This window comes from Dendropsophus ebraccatus, chromosome 11 (assembly GCF_027789765.1).
Source record: "Dendropsophus ebraccatus isolate aDenEbr1 chromosome 11, aDenEbr1.pat, whole genome shotgun sequence".
NCBI lineage: Eukaryota > Metazoa > Chordata > Amphibia > Anura > Hylidae > Dendropsophus > Dendropsophus ebraccatus.
The window spans coordinates 33,727,933-33,736,962 of NC_091464.1; the positions used below are offsets into that span (position 1 = coordinate 33,727,933).

The 9,030-nt window shown below is 42.8% G+C and overlaps 1 long non-coding RNA gene across 1 annotated transcript; it reads left to right on the forward strand.

Moving 5' to 3' along the window:
* Positions 1-6,483: 6,483 nt before the first annotated feature.
* On the forward strand, positions 6,484-7,013 carry LOC138767317 (uncharacterized). Its single transcript, XR_011358790.1, has 3 exons — positions 6,484-6,548; positions 6,622-6,703; positions 6,880-7,013. It is a non-coding gene; the product is annotated as an uncharacterized lncRNA (long non-coding RNA).
* The last annotated feature ends 2,017 nt before the right edge of the window (positions 7,014-9,030 follow it).

Here is a 9,030-nt window from a genome sequence, read left to right on the forward strand (position 1 = left end):
GTGTGTAATATGCTGGGGGGCCTGATACTGGGGTCTGTAATATGCTGGGGGTCTAATACTGGGTAAACCAGTAAAGCAGGACAAACACCAATTGCTTCAAAATTGCTTCTTTGTTTAGAAATTCATGTACATACAAATACTTTTCAAGCAGATAAATCACCACAGTGTTGCAGCCGAGAGGCAGGTCTTCACGTCGCAGCCGCGACGCTCCTCACATCCTCGAGTCCACAGAGGCTCTCACCCTCAAGGTGCCCGGAAGTGATGTAACATGCTATGTTTCGGGATGGACCCTTTCTCTTTTAGTCAATACAGACATACTAAACATACAAAAAACCATGGCTTTATTCACACAGTCTTTTTAGGTTAAAAAAAAATGCTGTTAATTTTTTTATAATGACTAAAAAAAGTTGAAGGGGTCAGAATATTGTGATGCATAAATTTAAAAGCTTTTTAATTTTAATTTTTTTGTTGTTAAGTAAAACAATCATATTGAACAGTAGAAAAAAACATGTTGACATTCCCTACTCTTTTTCTAGGTGCAAGACATTGTTATTCGTCTTGCGCCTATAAAAAGAGTAGGGAACGTCAACGTGGTTGGGGCCAACCTATTAAGGAGGTGGGCAACTGCAAAAGGAAGGGAGAGACGTATTACACAGGAGTGGATAGAGTTCACTTTGTCCCTACATCTTTGACTCTGTTCACAGTGCGGGTTGCACGCTGCTTGTGGCTAAAGTAAAAAAAAAAACAGAAGGTGCAACAGCAACCCACACGTCCTCAAGACATGGTCCCTACTCTAGCATTTTCACACTAGCAATGGCCTCTCCTGGGCTGAATAAGCAGATAGGGGCCAAATGATCTCTTTTTATAGCACCCTTGGGACATGGGTGGAGTGCAGGCCAACAGGAGGTAGCCCCCCCCCCCCCCCCCCCCCCCACACACACACACACATTTAACAGAAAAAAGGGAAAAATTGGCTGCACATCTTTGACTCTGTTCACACTGCAGGTTGCACGCTGCTTGTGGGTAAGGTACAGACAAAATAAAAACAGAAAGTGCAACAGCCACAAGCAGCATGCAACCTGCAGTGTGAACAGAGTCAAAGATGTGCAGCCACTTTTTCCTTTTTTTCTGTTGAATGTGGGGGGTGTGGCTACCCCTTGTTGGCTTGCACTCCACCCATGTCCCAAGGGTGCTATAAAAAGAGATAATTTGGCTCCTATCTGCCCAGTTGCAGGCTTATTCAGCCCAGGAGAGGCTTTTGCTAGTGTGAAAATGCTAGAGTAGGGACCATGTCTCGAGGACACCTTAACGTGGCGACATGGTACACTCTGTTTGATCAAACAGTTTGCTAAGATCCTCATTTTTTAATATCTACAGAGCAGGTGTTTGCCGTGTGTACGCTGGGAGGAGTATATACGGTGAGCCCTTGTACCTGTGGGTTGCTGTTGCACCTTCTGTTGTTTTGTCTTCACTTTGTCCCTCCCTGCACCCCTTTTTCGTACACTCTATCATTACTTTTTTCCACTCTGCTATAGGGATTGTTTCTATTGCAACATATCTTTTGGACACATAAGGTGCTGAAGTGTTTGTCGTTTTATCCATCTGGATTTTTGCTTTTATCTTGGAATATCATTAAAAGTTAAGTGTTAGGGCCTTAAGTCTGTCTTTTTTTAATTTGGACTTAAAGGGAGAGATTTATCAAACATAGTGTAAAGTGAAACTTGCTCAGTTGCCCGTAGCAACCAATCAGATTCCACTTTTCATTCCTCACAGACTCTTTGGAAAATAAAAGGTGGAATCTGATTGGTTGCTAAGGGCAACTGAGCAAGTTGCCCTGAACAAGGAGGTTACGGACACCTCCTACATTGGTCTTGTCTGTTGTGGAAATAGTTTTCTGGGACCCCCATATTGTTTGATTTTAAGTGTTTTAATATTTGTGTTGTTCCTGTGATTTAGCTAATGTAATAAGGTTTTCTGCTTTGTTGTGGTTACTATATTATCATTGCATCCCTCAGATTTTTTACTATTGGCTGTGCCCACAATAGCTCTCATTATTACATGTATAGAATACAACATTTTTGAAAAACTCCCACTGATTCAATAAATGCGCCACCAGTGAGAAAAACACAAAAAATCATTGTATGCATTGTATGTAACATCTATAGTAGGTAAAGTATTTGAGGGGTTTGTAAGAGATGCTATACTTGTGTATCTTAATGAAAATAATCTTATGACGCAGCACCAGCATGAATTTATGAGGGATTGGTCCTGTCAGACTAATCTGATCGGCTTCTATGAAGAGGTGAGTTATAGACTGGACCTGGGGGAGGCTGTGGATGTTGTGTATCTGGACTTTTCAAAGGCATTTGATACTGTGCCGCATGAAAGGTTGGTCTACAAAATGAGGATGCTGGGACTCGGGGAAAACGTATGCAAATGGGTAAGTAACTGGTTGTTTGATAGAAAACAGAGGGTGGTCATTGATGGAACATATTCAGATTGGGGTTTACTTACTAGTGGGGTACCACAGGGGTCAGTGTTGGGTCCACTTCTTTTTAATATTTTTATTAATGATCTTGTAGAGGGACTACAGAGTAGAATCTCCATTTTTGCAGATGATACTAAACTGGGTAAAGTAATCAGTACAGAGGAGGATAATATCATATTACAGAGGGATTTGGAGAAGCTAGAGGCTTGGGCGGTGAAATGGCAAATGAAGTTTAATGTGGATAAATGTAAGGTTATGCACTTAGGCCGTAGAAATAATAAGTACAGTTATGTGCTAAATAATAAAACACTGGGTAAAACTACTTCTGAAAAGGACCTGGGGGTATTGGTGGACAGTAAACTCAACTTTAGTGATCAGTGCCAGGCAGCAGCTGCCAAGGCTAATAAAATAATGAGATGCATCAAAAGAGGTATAGATGCTAAGGATGAGAACATAGTTTTGCCTCTTTATAAATCACTGGTCAGACCACACATGGAATACTGTGTACAGTTTTGGGCACCGGTATATAAGAAGGACACAGCTGAACTGGAGTGGGTGCAGAGGAGGACAGGTTATCAAGCTTGGGGTTATTTACACTAGAAAAAAGACGTCTTAGGGGCGATCTGATCACAATGTACAAATATATGAATGGACAGTACAAAGATCTTTGTAGTGGTCTTTTTACTCCTAGGTCTGTAACCATGACAAGGGGGCATCCTCTACGTCTAGAGGAAAGAAGATTTCATCATCAGCATCGACGCGGGTTCTTTACTGTACGAGCGGTAAGACTGTGGAACTCTCTGCCACATGATGTTGTCATGGCGATTCATTAAATAAGTTCAAGGGAGGCCTTGATGCTTTTCTTGAACAATATAATATTACAAGTTATGGGCATTAGATTTCCGGTGATACGTTGATCCGGGGATCGTTCTGGTTGCCATTGGAGTCGGGGGGGGGGGGGTTCTTCCTGTGGTGGGGCGGTTGTCGTCTGCCTCGTGGGGGGTTTTGCCTTTCCTGGATCAACACAGTAGGGTTTCCCTAGGTTGAGCCTGATGGACTCTTGTCTTCTTTCAACCTTGTTTACTATGTTACTATGCATAGAATTGGATGTTTTATATTTTTTTTTTATAATTTTTATATTTATTTATTTTTTCACACAAACTACAAGACTGGAGAAGATGGCCTAGTACTTTGCTATATTGTTTTGCACTTGCATTACTCCAGTAAAGAAGCACATTGGTTTACTGCACACCTTGAGGGACATTTATTAAGTCCAGCGTTTTTTACGCCAGGCTTACAAATGTCCCCGCAGCTCCGGAGCTCAGGGGATTTATGTAGAGGCGCACTGCCTGTACATAAATCCCAAGCGCACAGAGCCTCTCCGTGCGAAAATTTTGAAATCTACGCCAGCTCCGAGCTGGCATAGGTTTCAGTGTCCTTTTTCTGATGAAAAAATTATAAATGTGGCGCAGGCAGAGGCCGCACCCCCTCTCAGCCCCCTCTCGGCCCCACTGGCGAAGGTGGCGCAGATGGGGCAGATGCAAATTAAATATTCGCAAAAATACCCTTTGCGAATATTTTTATGCCAATCTGACCAATCTGCTCCAAAAAAGGCATTTTCCCCTTTTGATACATGTCCCCCCTTAACTCTCTGGACCTATTGGGGTCAGCCATGCCTTACTATGCCTTTCAGACAGCATTAACAATTATGGTTCAAATATTTTTTATTAAGTTTTACAAAGTATACAAAAAACAGAAAGAAAGTAGAAATACAAAAGTAATAATATAGCCTACATACATTCTGTATTTTCAATCCACTCCTGGTTTTGGTTGAAAAATACTGAGCAAGATACTAAGCAAAAATCATGTGTGTTTAAATTCTTAATGGAGTTGATTCTCTCAAACGCCTTCATGACCCACTCGAAGATATTTATATGATGAGATCATCAGCAAATAATGAGAGTTTGTGTTACCGCTGTCCTATAGGGCGCGTCCCTGTCTCCTAGTTAGCTGGCTCTGCTTTAATTTAAAGGGTCACTGTGCCTTTAATTGGCTGCTGCTCTGCAGCTTTCCTATAAATTGCAGCCCTGCCCTACCACATGTGTTGGAGCCTCTACATGCTTTCCATTAGTGTGTGACCCAGCCCTCGTGTATCCTGTCCTTATATTCCTGTCTGTATATCCTACCCGTGTATCCTGGCCTGTGGTTCCAGCCATTCCTGGTTCTTGCCATCTGACTGCTGTCTCGGTTCCAGCCGAGCCTCCTGCTGAGTTCCAGTCTATCTGCCTACTTATCTCCAGCTGCATCTTGCCACCGACACTAGCAAGCCAAGCCAGGGGTAGTGACCTTGGGGTCACCTGCCGCAGCAAGCCCATCCCGCATTGCAGCGGGCACTGGTGAAGACCAGCATCCCCTTAGACTCCACTCCCTGGTGCGGCTTATGTCATCGCTAGTGGTGGCACAGCGGATCCACAACTCCCAGCATTACAGAATCGTTTATTCTCACCTGTGCTGAGATTCTGGGTCCAAGGCCTATTGCTCGAAGGGTCACCCCCAGCGTACCCTGTCAAAAACTTTCTCTGTATCTCCCTAGGCAAGGCAAACCCCTGAGATCAGATAGATGGCTTTGATGTTGTCCCCAGCTTTGCAGCCAGGAACCAACAGAACAAACCCTACTTCCTTGTTTATAATGTCTAAGATCCATGAATGCAAGCCATAAAATCCAGCTTCCTATTATGTTGATCATAGTACTGAACAGTACAGTACACCAATAGTTACTATGGCTCATACGAAGGCTCAGTAAAAAATGTAAAGCAAAATAAATATTAAATATTTATAGTAACTCTACGTGTGCACCATACACATAAAAAAACCAAACACTAAAATAGCAGATTTTTGGTCATATCATATATTAGAAAATATTTATTTTTGATTTAAAATCAATCAAAACGGTTCAGATAAAAAAAAAAAAAAAAAACATATTGTGGTGCAATATTATAAAGCATTATTTAGCCTCACATGAAAATTTTAAAAAGTTACAGGCATCAGTAATAGAGTTAATAAAAGTTATATAAACTTGCTTCTCGCTTGCTTAAAGTCCTTATAACTTTTAAAATCTTAATCAGCAGTGATATAAAACAAGTTTGCAATTTACTTTTTTTTATCATGGAAAACACAGAACTTCCTGTGTTTTTTTCCCCCAAAGAGTCTAAACACAGGAAGTCCAGTGTTTCCCAGGTCATCTGTGTGGAAATGTTGCTTCACCAAATGCCCCATTGACAGCACAACAGATGGCGTATTATCCCCCCTGTGAGCCCACAGGACGAGGAATATTTTAATGAGTACACAAAATTTGCATGGCCAGGAAGTATATAACAGTCTGCTCCTGTCGCATTTACCACTCGTACACCACCATCATCTGTATGGTAAGAGGCTGTGTTTATTCCTTAGGCTAGGTTCACACTGCGTTTTCAGCAACCGTTTAACGGATCCATTTTTTTAATGGTCAAAAAAGTAGTGTCAACAGTACTTTATTGTGCGTAACAAAAACGCATCCGTTTTTATCCGTTTTTTTTATAATGGAAGTCAATGGGAAAACAGATCAAAAACGGATGCACACAAATGCATCCATTTTTTGCAAAAAACGGATCCGTTAAACGGATGCTGAAAACGCAGTGTGAACCTAGCTTACAATTCTCTACGGCATGGGTCTCCAAACTGCGGCCTTCCAGCCGTTGCAATACTACATTTCCCATTATGCCTGGACAGCCAAATCCTAATCTTTGGCTGTCCGGGCATGATGGGAATTGTGGTTTTGCAACAGCTGGATGGCTGCAGTTTGGAGACCATGCAGACTGCAGTCTTCGCCGAAATTCCGTACTGTGCAGATAACCTAGGTTTGATTTAGCTCTGTGTTTGTGTCGGGGCAGTGTCTCCCTGGCACACCTGGTGCCTTAAGGCATTTCCTTTTCAGATTCCTTTGCATGTGCGGCTGTGGGTGTTGCAGCTTAGACACAGTCTCTTGCTATTTCTTCTCAAAGTCGTTTGATCTAAACCAACTGTAAGTACTAGGTACTTTAGGACGGCGTATGGAGTTACTTGCTACTTATATTTTAATAGTGCATTCATTTTAGATGTCTTCTATGGATTCTGGAAAAGGTACCGAAAGGCAGAAAGCAAGTTCTAAAGGGAGACGTTTAGTTTGTGGACAGTGTGGTAAGCTCTACACTGAGGTATACACATAAGGTACTGGTAAAGTCCCTGTTATAATAGCCCTGCTCTCCCTCAACAGAAACTCCACTACCTAATGGATATGACTTCTGTAGGTTTTTTTTTTTGTTCTATATTGTCTTGGTTTATCTTCGAGTACTTACATCTGTTTATTTCCTCAGCCTTATGTCATATATGCCGTCCTAGAGAGAATGAGGAACCTACTATGGGAGATGCGATCATCTGGGGCAAAGATTTATTTGAGAAATCAAACAAGAGGGATGGTCACCCCAGTTACAGAAGAAATCATCACCAGTCTCACACTCTGTAAGTGAACCGCCTTTATATATATATAGGTCAGATCTATATACCGGTATTTGTGTCATTCATAGGGTTCTGAATATAAAGTGATAGATGAAGTGGGAACATCACCACCTGCATCATCTTCTGATGAAGAAAAGGAAGATTCCACAGGTTATTTCCCTATAGATAAACTGAATAAACTGCTTAGAGCAGTTCAGGCTGAGATTCATCCTAAAGAGCGAGATGCTACGGCTTTCACTTCTAAAGAGCCTAGGGCCTTTACAGTGGGAGATAATAAAGCTCATATGTCGTCAGCAGACCCAATAGAGCTCCTGTCCTAAAGGAGACCTTTCACCCCTGCACCCGTGGCAGACCCGGCCCGACCCCCCAGTAGAGCCCTGAATACTTACCCCCTCCGCTGCAGAAGCTGTCCGTTGGGCAGCGATTTCTTTGCGACAGGACTGGCTTCTGGAGCAGGACTTGCAGGAGGGGGTAAGTATCTGGGGCTCTACCGGGGGCCGGGTCTGCCCCGGGTGCTGGGGTGAAAGGTCTCCTTTAAAAAAAAAAAAATTCAAGATACTGTATGTTCTTAAGGAGGGTAAGGCCCTATTCCACGGAACGATTATCGTCCATATTCGGCCGATATCGGCCGCTACGGACGATCTTCGTCCCGTGGAAAAGACTGCAACGATCAGCCGACATCGTTCAAGACGGCTGATCGTTGCAGTCTTTTGTTTTTTAACATGTTGAAAAACAAGCGACTGATACAGCAACGATCTGCTGCCATCGCTCCGTTGAATAGGAGCATCGGCAGCAGACGCTGCTGTATCCTATGGGCTGCCCGGACGATCAGTGATCACCCGGGCAGCCCCCCCCCCGTAGCTCCCCGCCGCCCCTCCCGCACTCACCCGCTCGCTGCAGCCGCGTTGGATAGCGGCGGCAGCGAGCGGGGAACGAGGAGCAAACGAGCGCTGAGAGCGCTCGTTTGCTCCTCTTAACGACCCGTGAAATAGGGGCTTTAGTCCGCTGTAGCTATCTCTTCATACAAGGTTTCTAGAAGCCCCAGAAGGCGGCTATCTGAGCTACTGGATGAAACTGAGTCTGGAATGGACAGGAATGAGGGTGCCACAGACAGATTTATCTGACAGATTTTTTAAGCCAAAACCAGGAATGGATTTGAAAAGAGAAGAAATCTCAGTTTTTACTTTATGACATGTTCTCTGTTTATAGTCTGTTCCTGGCTTTGGCTTCAAGAATCTGCCAGATAAATTTCTCTGTGTAAAGGCACAATGAGATCCTTGATTCATTCAGACATATCAATCTAGCTACTGATTTCCTTTGTGATGCCTCCTCTCAGCAAACCAGGTTATCATCAAGAACTATGGGGGAGATTTATCAAACTGGTATAAAGTGAAACTGGCTCAGTTGCCCCTAGCAACCAATCAGATTCCACCTTTCATTCCTCACAGACTCTTTAGAAAATGAAAGGTGGAATCTGATTGGTTGCTAGGAGCAACTGAGCCAATTCCACTTTACACCATGTTTGATAAATCTCCCCCTATAGGTCCCTATCAACAGCAGGATGTAGGGATTTATCAGCCTATAGTCTTGGGATGCAAAAATAGATTTTCCAGCACTGATGTGGATTATAGTCACAGTACAAAATTTAAAAATTAACTTTTAATGATAATCCACATTAAAACATAATCTCCACAACACATAACAGAGCAAATCAAAGAAAGGAGTCAATGAATGCTTACAACAGTCCTGGACACTACGATCCAAGGTCTTTGTCTATGTCAGGAACTGTCCAGAGCAGGAGAGGTTTTCTATGGGGATTTGCTACTGCTCTAGACAGTTCCTGACATAGACAGAGGTGGTAGCAGAGAGCACTGTGTCAGACTGAAAAGAAAACCACATTTCCTGCAGTGCATACAGCAGCTGATAAGTATGGGAAGACATTTGATTTTTAAATAGAAGTAAATTACAAATCTATATAACTTTCCAAACCCAGTTAATTTAAAAGAAAA